Below are 16,959 nucleotides of genomic sequence, written 5' to 3'. Positions count from 1 at the left end.
AGATCCTATTGTAACTGGCATCTGAGCCCGACTGGAGAATTGAGCGGTGTCACCTTAACCTTGCAGTGCCTCTCCCCAAACATGTTTGCAGTGCATTCTCTCGGCCAGGATGTCTGACCCCAGCACAATCCCGCTTCAATCTCTGTCCATCACACATTGTTGGCCTTGAAACTCGGAGTGCTGGGGGGTGACAGACATATCCGGAGAGTGACAGACTGCCGGAGTCAGCAGAATGCAGCCTGTTGCCATGGAAATTCGAGCCCCCTTTTTCAAGCATCTGTGCAGCTCAGGGGAATGTGGCCAGCTCCCACTGCGAAAAATCTTTGTAAAGAGTCCCGTGGAGAGTTGGTTTTGTATCCCACAATTGCTCTTTGCTCCCCAGCCCAATTATGTGTTCTAGCAGGAAACGCTGGACCACAGCTTGGCTCAGGATGCGTGACGTCAAGATGCATTGTCTAACAGATGAGCCTGCAACCAAGGGCATGATTTTCTAGTACAAAAACTCTGCAGGAAAATCTCAGATTTTTTTTTTTTTTTTTTTTTTTAATATTGGAAAAGATCCATTTTCACTGCTATGCCACAGGACATCACCAGGTGTTGCCATTGAAAAGCATGTTTTGGGGAGATCTGCTTATCTGAACGTGCAGAAGTTGGATCTCGGAGGCTTGTTTATTTGGCCACCGCATTGTTAGGTCTTTTTGGATATCAACAAAGGCATTGTAATAGGTGGGACACCTAAATAAAGAAGAAAGACAAAACCTAGCAGTAGGACAGAGGGGTGTTGATGGAAAATTCCAGAAAACAAACGAACATTTTTGGCTGTAGCATATCCTGTAACTGCAGAAAACGGAAGCACAGACCAGGAAGTGTTAACCATTTCTTCAACATTTCCAAGCTTCTGTCACATGTGCCACTTACACAGATATGGGCAGTATTATCACCAAGAACACTTCTCTACGTGTACAAGTTCCTAATATCCTGTGTCAGCTGTCTATACTGCATGCATGTTGGCACGTGCTCAAAGACAAATGTGCTCATGTGTCTGTCAAAAACTTCTGTCAGGCCTAATTACCCGTCCTGTTTTCCCCATAAAATGGCTTTGCATCCAGTTTACTTTCCCAATCACATCGATCCTCTCGGATCTTACAACATACCAGCTATTTACCTGAGGGGGCTGCTGGTGGAGGCTCCTGCTGTACAAGGCAGGTAATGAGCACTAGGGGCAGGCCTGGGTTTTCAGAGCTTCAGACAGCTTCACTAGCCAAAGGCCACACGTCCAAGCTGTACAAAGAGGCAGGGGGTGTGATGTAGAAGAGCTCTACCCTGAGACTGAAGGCAACAGCTCTTCATTGCATTGTTTTACATGTGGCCCTCTGGGAGTGGCCAGTTGTTCAAGGAGATGCGATAATAAGCTCTCCAAGGATGCTGCCTTTGTGACATCCAAAGCACAGGCATTTGAGATCTTCCCCCAGCAAAAGCCCATGACAAAACACCCTCAAGACTTTTGCTTTCAGGCTTCGTTCCAGAAGCTCTGAAACACACTTAAAAGTCTAGCTCAACATACCAGCCTTCTCATGTAGTTTCTTACCCCACAGATAAGCAATTGTCAAACGCTGCTGTAACAGATGACTGACGCCTTTTCATCATCAATGGCTCAAAGCCCTCCCCAGAGGCACTGAGCCCATGAGATATACATACAGAGAGATTGCTGAGCATACCCCCTGAAAGCCACGGCTTATGCTCTACAATTCCCTTGCCCAGCAGTTTGAAAAGTTCCTTCTGAACTTAGCTGTGGAAATCTCTCACAATCCAAACAGCCTCCCCAGAGAAGAAAGAGATTTACTTCCTGCTTGTTTTTCCCAAAGTCTTTTTCCAGAGAACTACAATAAATATGACAGGCACTGTAAAACCCACCGAGTATGCTATTTCTGTTCCTCTTCCCACCGCTGCCAGTATAAATATCACCCTGAGCTCTGGGAGCCAAGTGCCTAGATAAAAGGATGCTCTCATTGGGCTGGGGAACTGCATTCTCCAGAAAGAGGGAGGTACGGAGGGGGTTCCAGGGACACCACCAGGAAATATTTTCCCACTAAATATCACATCTTCTCTCTTGGATACTAGCAAACTATTACTATGATGCACCCCAGAGGGTCACTGTAAAGACAGGCCACCCCAACCACTCTCTTGAACATTTCTGTGATTTTAAGGCTGTATGTTGGGGTGAGCCCTGCTTGTCCTTCCTTCCCTCACTCCTGCTAACAGAGCTTCTTTTCTCCATACTCTGCTATGGGAAGCGATTAGAGGGCTAGAGGGCTAGAGCCCCTGTTAGGGCTAAGCACCCCTAAAGGACCGTGCAGCCCTTCTTACAACAGAGAACCACCACACAAGCACCTTCTCTCTTGTGACCTTCCTGTTAGCATCCCTAACTCCAATTCAAACACCTGCATCTCCATGAATTTGCTTCCAGATTACCATGAATTCATCCCCAGCCTCACTTTCCTTTTCCTCTTTTTCTCTTTGCTTGTGAGGCTTTACCTGTTTGGTAGCTTCATTATAGGTGACCTTCAGCACTGGCTTTGTTTGGGAGGTGATTTAGAAACAAATTACTGATCTATTTCGTTCATCTCCTCCCTCTTACTGAAGGCAGCATGAGCAGCGCTGGAGAGGATGTCAGAAACAGCACATTTTGAAAACATTATAGAAGGAGAGACAGAGCAGAATGCCATCCTCCACCACAGTACAAAATGAAGGGGACAAATTGCTCTTGAAGAAATGCAAAAACAATTGCACAATTTATTCCAAGGGTACAGGTGAGTCTGATTTAGATCAGTGAGGAAACAGCTCTTAAGGAATTGGGGACTCTACCAAGAACAGACGGAGGCTGCAGGAAAATGTGGGAGTCAGGTGGCTGTTGGTAAGACGGGATCACTGTAGCACATGGGCAGAGCAGAAGGAAGATGGACCTTGTTGTTTTGGTTAAATAACACTGGAACCAGTGAGTAGGCCTGCTGTCTCTGAATCAGGCTAAATCAAAGAACAGTTAGGTGTCTCTGTTTGGTACAAACTGAAGCAACAGAGGTCACCGTTCAAGTCACAGACAAAGACAAGGGTTGAGCACGAGCTACAACACACAGTTGAGAACTTTATTGTAGACTAGTAGAGGAGCATTTGTGTGTGTGTGTGTGAATGAGAAAAACAAGAAGATGAAAAAGAAAAATAATCAGAGCTGGAGCATATCACCAGGAGCAGTTAGAACATCAAGGGAAACCTAAAACAATCAAAAAGAGAGAAGTGATATTAGAGAAAAGTGTGATTATAGAGTCCTCCCCTCCTAAGTGTTACTAACAGCTAGAGAGAGCTAAAAGCAGAGTAAGTGGGGAAGCAGGAATTGGGGAGTCCCTGCTCTTGTGGAGTAAAGACTTTTCAACCATTATAGCATAACACATCTACAAGCAGCAGACCCTTAAATGAGTTCCAAAGACCTGAAACACTGGAGCCACTCATGAGGATCTGATTCTTTTTCTTTTTGGCAGTGGCATCCCCATTAGCCAACAGTACCTGAGCAAGAGACAAGCACTTACAGAGTAGCACTGCTGAAATTTTAGAGCCCAAGATGCAGAACTCTTGGATTCTCTTGGATCCTCAGTAACATCAGCAAGAGGACAGCAATCAGTGACCCCAGGAACAGCTGAGAGCTTTGCAGAACTGCATTCTTAGCCTGGGAGCTCACAGTGATCTGTAAGTCATACATACGGTCTGCTGTATGACAAACATATTGAGAGGATCTATGTGATCCTTAATCTGCGTAGGCTCAGGAAGAGACAGTATAGACACGCTGAACTATTTGGGGAATAAAATTAGTAGCAGGCTGTGTTACACAACCATTTCAGCACAGTGACCTATCAGTTGAGGAGAATTCAATTTACAAACAGAAAACATATGAGGAAAGTCAGGACTGTAAGCAAAGCATTAACAGAAGAGCGCAGTAATGAGACGCTCATGTAGGAGGTGATTGGCTGATCCACGTGGTAGAGAGCAGCACAATGTGGCTATGGGGAAATAGCAGGAAGAGATTAAGTGCTGACACTGAAGTGCTATTTCCAGCTGACATTTATCTCTGCCTTGGAATTCCCAGTTGGAGAGAAGAGGTGACAACAAACAGGAGAAATTTACACTGGCCACTTTATGCAAATCTAACCTTTCTGCACCTGCCAGGTGGGAAGCATTTATTTACTCTCTGGCTGCCTGGCTAAACTGGCAGAAGCAGCGAATCTGAGCAGAATACAGAGAAGGTCAAAGGAATGTGGCTTATGACTAATTTCAGGACCTGTTACAGGCATTACAATTGTAATGTGGCAGTTGAGAGATATACAGTGTAGGCAAATGAACTGGCATAAGACAAGTGCATGTGCCAGTGTATTCTTCCACATGAGGATTTCATTGCTCTCTGGTGCATAGGCTCGGAGATGCTAACCTGTGTTGCAGTCCCTTCCTGTGTCTTGCTCATTAAGGACCTCAGCAAATTCCTCTAGCTCCAGTATGAAGAGTGATTAATTTTGGACCATGCAGATCTGAGTTCAGTCTCCTTTGTCACAAAGACTTTTCAAGATGCAAAGATGTAAAGCTGAGCAGTAACTGCGAGATGTCCCAGTCTGGGGGTGAATTTGTTACAATTTTAAATAGAAAGATAAATGTACACTATCAAAATAACGAGTTCATACTGCGCTCTAACAAGTGAAACATAAATTCTTGCCACCCTAGAACAAGATTGCCCTTTTTTTGGCATGCTAAATATCTTTGCAGTATATAGTCATGTTCAGCTTTTTACATTAAAAAGACTCTTTTTGTCCATGCAAATAAAATGCAGCTGTCTCTTGGGTAGGAAGCAACACAAGAGCTCTGTTCATGATACAGAAGACCAGGAAAAAAGTAAAGACCGTCATATCTGGCTAAAAGTACAGGGGAAGACTTCAGATAGGCTGCAGGTGCCTTTGCACCATACTGAAACATGGTCATGACCCAGGAAATTAAAAAGAATGCCCTAAAAGTAAAAATATCCCGAGTTCTCCACCTTCCAGCTCAAGAATGCAGTTGCACAGCCCTGCTAGCAGTGTGCTGCAGATGTACCCTGCTGAGGTACAAAGGATAATGTTATTTTTTCCAGCTCAGTTTGTACTAACCACCAGCATCCCCCAAAATCTCCCTAGCACTTGTACAGTGAGCACAAAGCCTGAGTTTTCAAACAGGACTAACAACTCAGGATCCTACGGACATAATGCCTTCAAGGGATTAATTTCTGAAAAGTATTCAGATCTTCGTGCAGCTTTAAGGTATCAGTGGCTGGGCAATAGATACATGTGGATAAGAGGGCTGCTGACAGCCAGCATGTTTTAGAACTTCCTGAAGTCTCTTGATTTCAAAATCTAAGTCACTTTATAACCCACCAGATCGGTTTATCAAACAGGACACTTTCATCAATAAGGGCTCTTGCTTTGAGGCTTCTGACCGTAGGTGGCACCGGGGTCAAATATGCAAGCTTTTCACTGCCCCTGTGAAAGACAGGAATTGACTTCTGAACAAAACAAACCATCTGTGGCATCTTGTTCCTCTGAGATCTACAGGGTTTTAAAAAGAAGATGAAATAATGCAACATTCACAGTAAACACCATTGAAATGGGCAACGTTTCAGCAAGTTCACTGGTTCCTCAACTGATAAACCATCGCTGTGCAACATGAGGACCAAAGCAAACGGCATTACACTTCAGGGCCTCATGCAGGCAGAGCTGACAGGTTCCCAACACTGTCCTACAGATTTCAGGGTTCTTTCAGCAGCTGTCGTTCAGCCTCGTTTTGCTTAGTGGGCAAGAACTGACAACAGCCCGAGGTGATCTGGATGCAGGGCACGCCAGGGGCACATTTCTGAATGGGGCACACCCCCACATTGCCCCTGCCCTGCATCTCTGCCTGGCTGTTTGTGTGCAAGAAGGGAAAAAAAATATGAAGGGTCAGAAAAAGAAAAAGAAAGAAAAGCAGAGAAAGAAAAATCCCACAGGATAAAAGAGCTGAGAAATTCAAGGTAGTTTTAAAGCAGTTAGTGAAGTCAAGAGCCCAAGCTGACCTGAAGTCACAGCAGTGAGAAAGGAAATGGACTTTAAAGGACTTAGGCTGAGATTTTCAAAGCCTTTTCAACAACTTGGATGTTCATTTCCATTCATTTTATTGGATTCTGGCCAACAAAATCCTGTGGGCTGCTCTAATTCTGGAGGTCTGAATTCTGAAAGGAAGATCTAGACTTTGCTTTATTGTTTATATATATTTTTTTATAGAACTCTATAAAGAATCAGTGAACATAACAACCCTTTCCTACATCATCAGAGATTCTGAAGGGTCAAGAGTTGCACGTTGCAGAGGAATCATCACAGAGGATAAAAGGAAGTTACAAAGAGACTCCAGAACAGAAGAAAGGTGCCTGACATTCATGGTCTTGTGGCTCTGTTTTCCCCTGTTGTTTTTTTTACCACAATGGCTCCTTAAAATGCATAGTGTTAGATCAGATTTTCCCTGATTCATTGGAGTCACTGCAGCACTGTATGGAAAAGCAGGAAAATCATGCTGTCCTATGAATTTTCCACCCCATCCCTTACACACAGTTATTTCATTACCTTACAACACCTTGGTTTGCCTCTGTCTGAAGGCAGTATCCAGCCCCAGGCACACTGCACTGTACAGGACTGGCAGCTCCTCCACGGGACTAAATGCTGAGAACCGGCTGTCACAGAAGTCCACAGTATTTTGAAGGACTTCTCATATCCCATAGGCTCATGGGCTTCTCCCATCCCAATTCCTGACACCACAAACAGCCCACCAAATGCAGGTTGTTGCCCTTTCTTGTGCAATAGTGGAAAACTGTTTCTTCTGATTTACAGTTCTCATGAGCTCCAGATTATGATGGCTTGGGGCTTCGGTTCTGTCAGGCTGCTGGCTGCCCAGCAGGTAAAGAAAGCAGTAAGCGGAAAGTAATTGATAGCAGCAGGTAGCTCCAATAAGTTTCATAATCAATACAATTTATAGCTGAGAGAGCTCCAAACACTGGAGCAGGGAAGCCCAGCTTAATGTGTTTATAACCTTTCTCATTTCTTTTTGCTCATTTTTTCTTCCTTACTTCTTTTAGTAGTGTTCAAGTACTAATTTCTCCATGGACATAACAAGCTCATGCTTCATTCACCATTATCTTACAAATGCCTTGTAAATTGATTTACCTGTATGGCAAATGGGAACTGCCCTAGATCTCTAGGACAGAGTAGAGATAAGACACGTGGCCTTAATCTCAGTAGAAAGTAATTTAATTTTTTTGTGGTTGTTGTTATTGGATTTAAAGTGAGCATAAATGAGTAAAAATCAAATGAAAAAGAATTATCCCCCCCGTCTACTGCATCCTCCCCCTGGCCCCACCAAAAAAAAAAAAGGTATAGGGAGGAAGTGATCATTAAAACAAAGAGTTTTCATCAATAACTGGTTCCTTAATTTCCAGCATGTGGAGAAGAAAGGATGATTTCAGCAGTTCTGATGTCAGGGGACTTTACGTGATTTCTCACATGCACCTTGTATAGTTTTTCATGTCTTAATTTCCCCACTCACAAACCAGGGATAGAAGATATCATTCCCTCCTTGTGGAGGTTTTATTTACCTCATGCACGCTGAGATCATGCAACAGAAAGTACTCATTATTTAAATACACGTTCTCTCTCTGTACTAAAAAACACAATTTGCAACTGTTCTGACAGGTGACATAAAACAAATCAACAATAAATCAAGCAATTATGGCTTTCTGACAATGACCAAAGATTGCATCAAGAAAGATGGGAGATGTTTCCAAGTTTTCTTGACGGATCCAAGTTTAAATAGTTTACTGTTCACACCTAAATGTTCCAGCTGACTGAGCCAAGGACCCTTCAGACATCCTGCCAGTCTTGTTAGTGCATGGACATACACTCACAGTTCTGAACTGAGACAGTCTCTTCTGTCCTGGTGTTTGTGTGGGCTTTAATTAACATGGTAAGAGGTGCCTCAAGAGGTCAGATTTGAAGGGCAGGAAAGCAATGGTAGAACTAGGTGTTACAAGGACTTTCTAACGTTTTTGCACAGACAAATTAGGATGCAGGAAGGAATCAATATTTTCTCCATGGCACAACACAAAAATTACCATGTAGTCCCAGAAACGTGTGCTATGTGTAACACCTCCTACCTGAAACCCACTGGAATATCCGGAGGTTCTCTTGCACATCCTTTTCCAGTGAGTTTGGGTACTGAATCTTTCTCCTTCTCAGCAACTTCTGCTTCCCAGTATGATTCCTCTGGAAAAGGAACAGCATCAAATTGGTTACGTGGAGAAAGTGGGTACAGAATTTTTTTCTCTGTATCAGGAGCATTTTTCTCCTTCCTTTTTAGCTGAGATGGGAAATGGAAGAGCTGATATTCAGTTCTTTCAAAACTTTTCACAGAATCATGATCAATATTTTTCAATACAAAGACAAACAAAAACAAGTTTTAACATGAAAAGATGTCTGTCTTGTTAAATATGAAAAGCTGATAATTATTTCAAATAGTCACACAGTGAAAAATCATACTACAGAATCATGAAAAGTCCATATTTGTCAATTAACAACACTTTTTGGGAAAGTTTTCATTAAAGGCCATTTTCCAGTGAGTAAAAAACACACACTTTTCAACATAATGCTAAAAATAGCCTCAGGTGAAAGAGTAAAGCTCAGTAGAAGGCCTGTTCCATGCTGGATGTCTCATTGTGTTCCAGTGACTCAGCAACGTCAGACATGCTTCCAAGCTGCTAGATGTTCTTCTAGAACTATTATATAAACTTTTCCTTCTTCGATAAACCATATATATATATATATATATATATATATATATATAAGATTATGTAACAATTAACAAAAAATAGGCAGTTCCAGCTGAGGAATCCAAACCAAGGGCATTAGAACTCAAGGTGTCCCATTTAAGCAATCACTTGTCCTCATACACAGACTAGCAAGCAGCCAGAAGGCAATCTCTAAAAATACAGACTCCCCGCTGCTGCAGGACAGAGGCACAGTCATAGTTAGATGGCTACTTCTGAAATATTTTCAGAAGAAGTTACCTCAGCCTTTTTACTCTGAGAACCATGGCCTCCTTGAGCTTACTGTGAGAAGGTTTCCATTGTGATAGGGACAAGTTTCGTGGAACAAATCTTCCTAGGGGGATAAACACGAGAAGCCTTCAGTCAGCATCCAGACAGGAGTTTAAATTCTCCCATGTGCAAAGATCCAGCCCCAAAAGGCCTAGATGTGATCCAAGCCCCATTGACAAGCTCTCAGGAGGATGCTGAGAAACATTTGAGCCACCCATTGTGTGATTCTGTGATTCTGTCCCTGAGCCACAAGCAGGGACATTTGTCTTCTTCCCTGGGAGCAGTGCAGAACCATTCATGCTTCATGATACGCATCGGAACAGGACTCCTCAAGCAACGCCCAACAGCAGCAATGCCAGGAAGAGATACTGCATCAGGAAGAATTCCCTTTCATTTTAACACATTTTAAATGAATGAATAATTCATCCTGGATGACTTTGAGCTGAGGCGACTCTCCATGTTACCACCTGATTATATGTTCCATAAAAAGAGATGACAGCAATTTATCTCTTTTCTCTTGCCGGGTGGGCTCATGGGGGGATAAATATGCTGCCACCAAACTGGAGTGATGAATCATCCCTCAGAGCAACCAACGACATTTTTAGTGATTTGGCATTTAGTGCTTCCCAGCGGGAGTGGTAAAGAGAGGAACATCAGCATAAACCTTCAGGAAAGGAGGGAAAACTCTGGGCAATGGAGGGCTTTGTTCCCTCTGTTCATCTCCATAGGATTAATTCATTGCTGAGTACCCAGCAAAGGCACCCGGGCTAAAGAGCCTTTCTCCTGAAAGCGGTGGAGTCTGTAAAGATCAGGTGCTCACACTGCTGTCTAGTGTTAAGGAAAACAACTTATAAGTCTTACCCTGTTTTGTTATTGATTGAACAGTGGGGTTAGGCTGGAGAAGAGCTCCGTTCGACATTCCCCAGAATCATGCTTCTTTCCCTTGGGTCACTTGTATAACAAGTTGTATAGCATGTGCCAGTCTTTCAGCTGGAAAATGGGAGGGAGGGAGATTTGTGCTGGGCATTAAAACACACTTAAAGGCGAAAGAGGGCTGTGAGAGGGTGCTGCTCTGGCTAGAGGGGCTCTGTTCTTTTACCCATGCCCACTTAGGCTGACCCGAGCCTCTCCCAGGAGGGGACCATTAGCTCTGCCAGCACGGGGCTTTTTGGATGATCTGAAGCCACCAAGCACAGATCTGTTAGGGCAAAATCTGAGAAGGGAGGGCTTCCTTTCTTAAACAACAAGATGCCCTGATATTACTGCAGTCCCTTATGGGACATCCCTTATGTTTATGGGCATATAGATAACTGCTGTCATGCTACACCAAGCCGAAGGCAGCCAAGCGCTCAGTGCTCTTGCCCCCAGACAACACACTCTGGCTATAAGTTTTCCCCCCTTGCTGCAGTCCCTCTCCCACACAGCCTCATGCTGTTCTCTGCTGCCAGATTCACCCACCAGCAAAGTAAATGAAACATTTCCTTGTGCACATATTGTGCTGTGCACATCCACACCTCTAGTGCCTTTACCTTCACACTTTGTTCTGCTATCTCTGTCCTCCCTGCTACTCCCAGCCTGCAAGGGGCTGATACAGCATGTAAATGTGCTACAAAGACACATCCTCCCCGCCCCCGTGCTGGCTATGGGGAACATAAAACACAGCAGAGATTGCTGCTATTTTATTATTTATGAAGCTTTGGTTATTTCATGTATAAATAATCCATGACTGCAAAGTGTTGCTGGCACTGTAATTGAATATTCATGAGGTATTTTTGTTGAGAATTTTCACCATCATTGCAAACCCAGACACAAAAATAAAAATCATCATAATAAAAATTTCATCTGTCATTTCACAGTTTCAGCCTCTGGGAAACGAAATCTCTCTCTATTCCACCCTGAGGAATTCCTGAGACGGGGGAACGAAGCAGTGGTGTTAATCTGGAAGGCAGGTTCATGCTGCATTGGAAAGAAGCAGGCACATCCTGCACCCAGCTCTGCCTGCTGCCCCTTAACATTGTAAGGATGCTTCATCTGTGGATGTTTGCTGTCTGCAAGGAGCACATGCAAATTTCCCCCTCTCCTTCCTAGAAACATCTCTCTTTTCAGGTTTAATCTTAGCCAGAACCTTGACAGAGAAGCACCGAAGTGGGATCGCTCGGCAAGCAAAATGGAAGCATGTTGCTGCCACCCTGTGGAAAATGGTAGCCCCCATTTTTTGGGACCACTCTACAGATTCACAAAGCTACAGCCAGTATGGTGGTTACAAGGATTTGTGAGGCGATTGTCCTGATGAGAACTGGGGTGAATAAACTGGGGATTTTCCTTGATGTAATTGTAGGATTTGCACAGGAGAGGTTTGGGTGCTTTGCAGGTATGATCGATGCTGTCTGTGCTACACCCATGGTGGACAGGAGGCACGTGCATCAAGGGGATGGAGCGCTACTGCTGCACGGGCTCTCATGGACAAATTCCCGGATGCCTGCAAAGAACTAGTGTCCCTTGCATTCCAGGATAGTCTAACGTGCAGCTTTACTTGCTTGCCATGCTGAGATTCCCTTTTTCTTCTCCCAAGGTTCTTTATTCACTGTGCCCTTCAGCTCCTTGTATTCCACCCCCAAAAAGGCAAGTGGGGACCAACCAAAAGACAGCAGCACTATCCAGACACTTCCCTTCCCCTGCTTTTTATCCATATCTTCTGGTCCTGCTGGTGAGGAGGCTCTGCAGCTGCCCACATGGCACATGCCCCCTGCCCCTTATCATTCACTGTCCCAGTTCTCCCCTACATGTTCCTCCATGTCATAGCTCCTTGGTCTCCAATTCTGTAAAACAGAATTGTGTATTGAAGAGAAAGTGAAGAGAAATAGGAGAGACATGTTCCCAGCCCTTTTCACCCAGCCTCCTCGAACCCAAAGAGGGGCACACGAGCACCTAGCAGCCAGCTCTGAGATCCACAGCCACTCCATTCTGCCACAGCCCACATGCATGTGAGGTATGTGAGGCTATGTCCCATCAGCACATCACAGACGGGGACAGAGCTCTCAGGCACTTTGCCTTCCAGAGTGATTTATGGGTCCTGTCAATCCAGCAGACTGAACCGCAGAGACAGCTGGAGCGTGCAGCACAGAGCAGCAATCCATCACCACCGGGTGGGAGTCACCCAGGAATCTATCAAGAGCTTCATCATGGTGACATCTTTGCAGAGGCAGAAAGAGAAACAAAAGAAAGAGGAGACAGAGAGAGCCAAGAGTGGAAAATCCACCTGGCTTTTCTCAGAACTTCAGAGTTACAAAGAAAAACAAAATTACAGACACAAAAAATATTTTGTTGTCTGTAGTGACTCAGGTGGACCTGCTTTAGAGCCACAAATGACAACGTTTCACACAGCTGGGCAGGGTGCTCTGGTGCCAGCCATACGAGCAGCAATCAGAGATTGCTTTCCCATTTGCTATTTACAGAGCTTCGTGGTAGTTATTAATCTTTTCCAGGTATGACAACTGGATGGTTTTGATGGCAAAGGCATTTTATTGTTGGGGAGATGCCACTGGCAGAAGGAATTATCCCCAACTCCACTGCAGAGGAGAAAGATGATGCCCTGTACTTGAAGAAATCGAAAGCAAGCTGCAGCATTTCACTATATGGCAGTGGGGATTGTACTGTAACCTAAAGCTGACTCCTCAGCAGGAGCCAACCTGCTGCCCTGAAGTGCAGTCACACGTGTGACCTGAGACCCACAAGGACATATGCACGTATGAAGTCACAGTAACATACAGGATACTTATACAAGGCCACCAGATACTCCCAAGTCCAAAAAAATGCGTGTACAACAGCTCGGCACATCCAAAGGACAGGGGCACACACAGGGATGTAACTGTGTGTGGAATCTATCAGCATGGTAGGAATACAGAAAGCAAACTCAGAGACGCACAGAGATGCACGCTCCCCTCTGCAGTGCCATGACCAGTGCTAGAGCGTACATTGTCTTTCTTTGATCTACAACTCACCAGTAAGAGATATGTCAAGATCTCCAGTAAAAAAGCTTCTCTCCATCCCCAAGCTCCATAAGGAAACCAGGGAATGTGATTTCTCCCAAATCGGTTAGACGTTAGGAAGAGAGAGAAAGAAAAGAAGCGAGCATCTGCTCTCGGAGAAAAGCAAAGCAATTTACCTTTGAATAGGAAGCAGCAGAACAAAGCGCATTATTTCTTTTTGCTCCAGAGACAGACACTGATGTTGTTTTGAGTCATGCTGATTACAGGTTAAGCAAGTGTTCCCAAAGCTGAGGAAAGATAGAGGATGTGTTGGGACCTCTCAGAACGCTATAAATCAGCTGAAAATCTGCCAAAAAAAAAAAAAAAAATCAATCAAATGATCAAAAGGATTCAGGAGCTGGGAGTAGGTGCAACAAATGCATTTGGGCATCACAATGTGGATCAGGTTCAGACAGGGGTAGGTATAAGAGAGATGGGGGCGTGGGTCAGGGGGAGGAAAGTTCATGGGAGGAAAGCAGAGGTGGGCATGAACTGGAGCAGTGACAGAGACTGCCCAGGAGGCTGAAGGCCGGACACTTGGACTGGAGAAGAGGAAGTTACTGGGACTGTGAAGGAAGCACTGGAGACTTGGCAGGGGCCATAGGCAGGAACACCTCGCACCAGCCCAAAGCCCCATCCAACCTGGCCTTTAACATTTCCAGCGATGGGGCATCCACAGCTTCTCTGGACAACCTGTGCCAGGGCCTCACCACCCTCAGAGTGAATAATTTCTTCCTTGCAACTAATCTAAATCTACCCTCTTTCAGTTAAAAGCTATTACCCCTTGTCCTATCACTACATGCCCTTGTAAGAAGTCCCTCTCCAGCTTTCTTGTAGGCCCCATTTAGGTACTGGAAGGCTGCTATAAGCTTGGAACCTTCTCTGCTCCAGGCTGAACAGCCCCAACTCCCTCAGCCTGCCTTCACAGCAGAGTTGCTCCAGCCTCTGATCATCTTCACGGCCCTCCTCTGGGCTCACTCCAACAGGTCCATGTCCTTCTTATGTGGGGGCCCCAGGGCTGAACTTGTCTCCTCTGGGGTCCTTTGCTTGCCTCTGGCAGACCCTGTCCCCAGTTCAACCATCCCCACAGACAGCAGGTACCCACACGCCTTGAGCAGACATTAAAGTATGAGGACTATGATTTCCAGTGTCACAGGACCTGCTTTTACAGCACAAGACAGGCTGAGCTGTACCTAGCTTACCTCCAGCAGATTCTCCGGTGCCTTCTGAGTCACACGGACTGTGTGGAGCCATCTGAGTTTATGATCCTTTTATCTCTCTGACCAAGGGATCATAAGCTGCTTCCCCCAAGAAGAATAATGAAGCCTCATACATTACACATCCCCCAAAGGACTTAATTCCCCTTAATCTAAGGGGAGGATTTGCCTCTAGTCTCCAGCCCTTTTATTATCCATTTGTTGCTCCATCTGTAGCACAGATCATAAAGGATTTTTTTATTTTTTAAGTCAACCTTTGCTTGGGCCTCATTAAGGCCTTACACAAAGTCCCAGGCTGCTCACAGCTCAGAGAAACAGATTAAGACAGAGGCAGTGAAGCCTGTATGGCCTCATCCTCCCTCATAACAGAGCATGGCAAGGACAGGGGGATGGCTGGCTCATAACCAGAAAAATGAAATGATGGGTCAAGAGGAATACAGCAGTGACACTCACCCTTCCCTCAGACCCATGCTTGCACTGAAATGGGATGTTCTGACAAACAAGAATGGTCCTGCTTTGGTGAATTACAGCTATTCACACAGCAGGAGCAGCAGCCAGCGAGCCAGGATTCCTCTGTGCTACACAAGGTGCAAAAATATACAAAAGAGATTGCTCCTGTCCAGTGCTCAGCTTATTTTTAAATACAGGAGGCATGCACAGCCTACTGCTAGGATGGGCTGTGGCTACTGGCGGAGCCTGGCTCCTTCCCTGATCCACAGCCTGGCTCTGAATATATTGCTGTGCTGTTCTCTGCCTCTCTCTCCTTGGCTGCAAATTGGAGCCTTACCATTCGACACAGTGGATTACTTTCTAGGTGCCATAACAGTACAATTGAGCATGTAATGGGGATTCGAGAGGGTTAAACAAGACACTGCTTTCTCTGCTTTCATAGCATCTGTGTGCTAGCCAGAGGGGATACATGTCCATGTAACAGGCACCCCTCCAGTGCAGTTGCCCTGACTCCTCTATGAGCTGTGTGCATATACATGTACTTGCTGCTGCCCCCAAAAGTGCTGCTGCTTTATTTTCTTCCTTTGCTGTTCTCACTGGGCTAGAAACTGGCACTGAACTGAAAGTAATTTCCTTTCTTTTTAAATAAATAATAATTTAACAATGCATGCTGCTGAATTCATTCTTGCATCAAAGGGGAGATGATTGCACTTCCCAGGCCGGAAAGGCAGAGAAGGGAGGAAGACACAGCCTTATAATTAAATTTGGTTTTCCTCCTTTCTTTGTGCATCTCATTAAACGAAAGAGTAAAAAAATGAAAGAGAGAAAAGCACACACAGAACCTTCTTTCTCAGCCTCGGGAGAAAGGCAAAACTCTCTCTTGTTTGTCTTTTGCTGCTACTTCCATGCAGCCTCACGGATAACCCAGGTGAGAGCATTTCAGTTCGGTGGGGGTGCCCAGCAGAGTAGGTAAAAGCACAGCAGGAAAAAGCACAGCCATTTCTGCTGCCGTCTGGGGAACGAGCAGAGAGCTGAATCCCCAAGAACTTGCTATACATTTTCTTTGACACCTGACACACATAACATGCTATTAGGGGCACTATTCACACATGGCAGAGCCAAAGTGCCACAGCGAAGGGCGCTGTGACACGCTTATGATTATTAGGCAAGGCACTGGCTAGCTGTGCTGACAGAGCAGCTGCTCTTCCTGCCTGCTCTGTCTGGGGGCTCAAGTTTATATGCCCAGGCTGGCCAGAAGCACCCCACTCACAGAAACCACTGGCATAGAGCCCCCCTGCACCATGACTTCTCTGGCAGGCACTGACTCTTGTAAGCTATGGCCCTGGCAGAGTTTTAGGAGCATCCCTGCAGCTCTGACCAACCTCCCCTGTCCAGCGTGTGTTGGGGCTGGGACCTTGGAAGCCAGCCTGAATCCTGCAGTGTCTGCCTGGAGGGAACACCCCCAGGGACTGGGGATTACTCACCCTTAAAGAAACTCACTGAATAAGCTAACAGCATGAAACACTCTCATTCAATCAATGCAAACAAGCACGCTGCAACTCTCTCCATAATGACCCTACACTCACAGCCATCTTTCTCCGTGGAAAAATAAATGATTCCGTATTAAGGAGGCTTTGCCAAGTATAGTTCATGAGAACAATAAAAATACTTTCCTTAATAAAAGGTAAGCTATTGGAACTTCTGTGCTTAGATATTGCCCAGGTTAACTCCTTCGGAACATCCTCTGATCTCTACTTGGCTGATCTCTGTCATTGCCTGGGTGCTGCACAGGCTTACATCCTGTGCATGGCATCTGCACTGGCTTTAATCCCATGGAAGGACATCCCCTGAACTTGAAAGCAGCTCACTTTCAGCAGGGACTTTGGTCCAGGAGCTGTCTGAATTCCATATCTCTCTCTTCCCCTACCCTTTCTCCTTTTGTGTACAGCAAGTTCTCTTTGCACCTCTACTATTTAGTATGGCAGAAGAGGAGGAAATCACCTTCATCTTTCCTTGCCATCTGCATCCCAATCGCTCCGGTGGGATTTGGGCTGCATTCCAAATTGTTCCATTTGCAGTG

At 45.2% G+C, this 16,959-nt stretch overlaps 1 long non-coding RNA gene across 1 annotated transcript; it reads right to left on the bottom strand.

Moving 5' to 3' along the window:
* Window positions 1-581: 581 nt before the first annotated feature.
* On the bottom strand, window positions 582-14,983 carry LOC118177160. Its single transcript, XR_004755697.1, has 4 exons — window positions 14,883-14,983; window positions 13,350-13,519; window positions 8,246-8,354; window positions 582-735 (listed from the first exon to the last, which is right to left on the bottom strand). It is a non-coding gene; the product is annotated as an uncharacterized LOC118177160 (long non-coding RNA).
* Window positions 14,984-16,959: the final 1,976 nt, after the last annotated feature.

The sequence above is a fragment of the Oxyura jamaicensis genome, chromosome 21 (genome assembly GCF_011077185.1).
Source record: "Oxyura jamaicensis isolate SHBP4307 breed ruddy duck chromosome 21, BPBGC_Ojam_1.0, whole genome shotgun sequence".
NCBI lineage: Eukaryota > Metazoa > Chordata > Aves > Anseriformes > Anatidae > Oxyura > Oxyura jamaicensis.
Note: the sequence above shows the minus strand (reverse complement) of the source record. Positions and strands in the feature narration are given on the sequence as shown.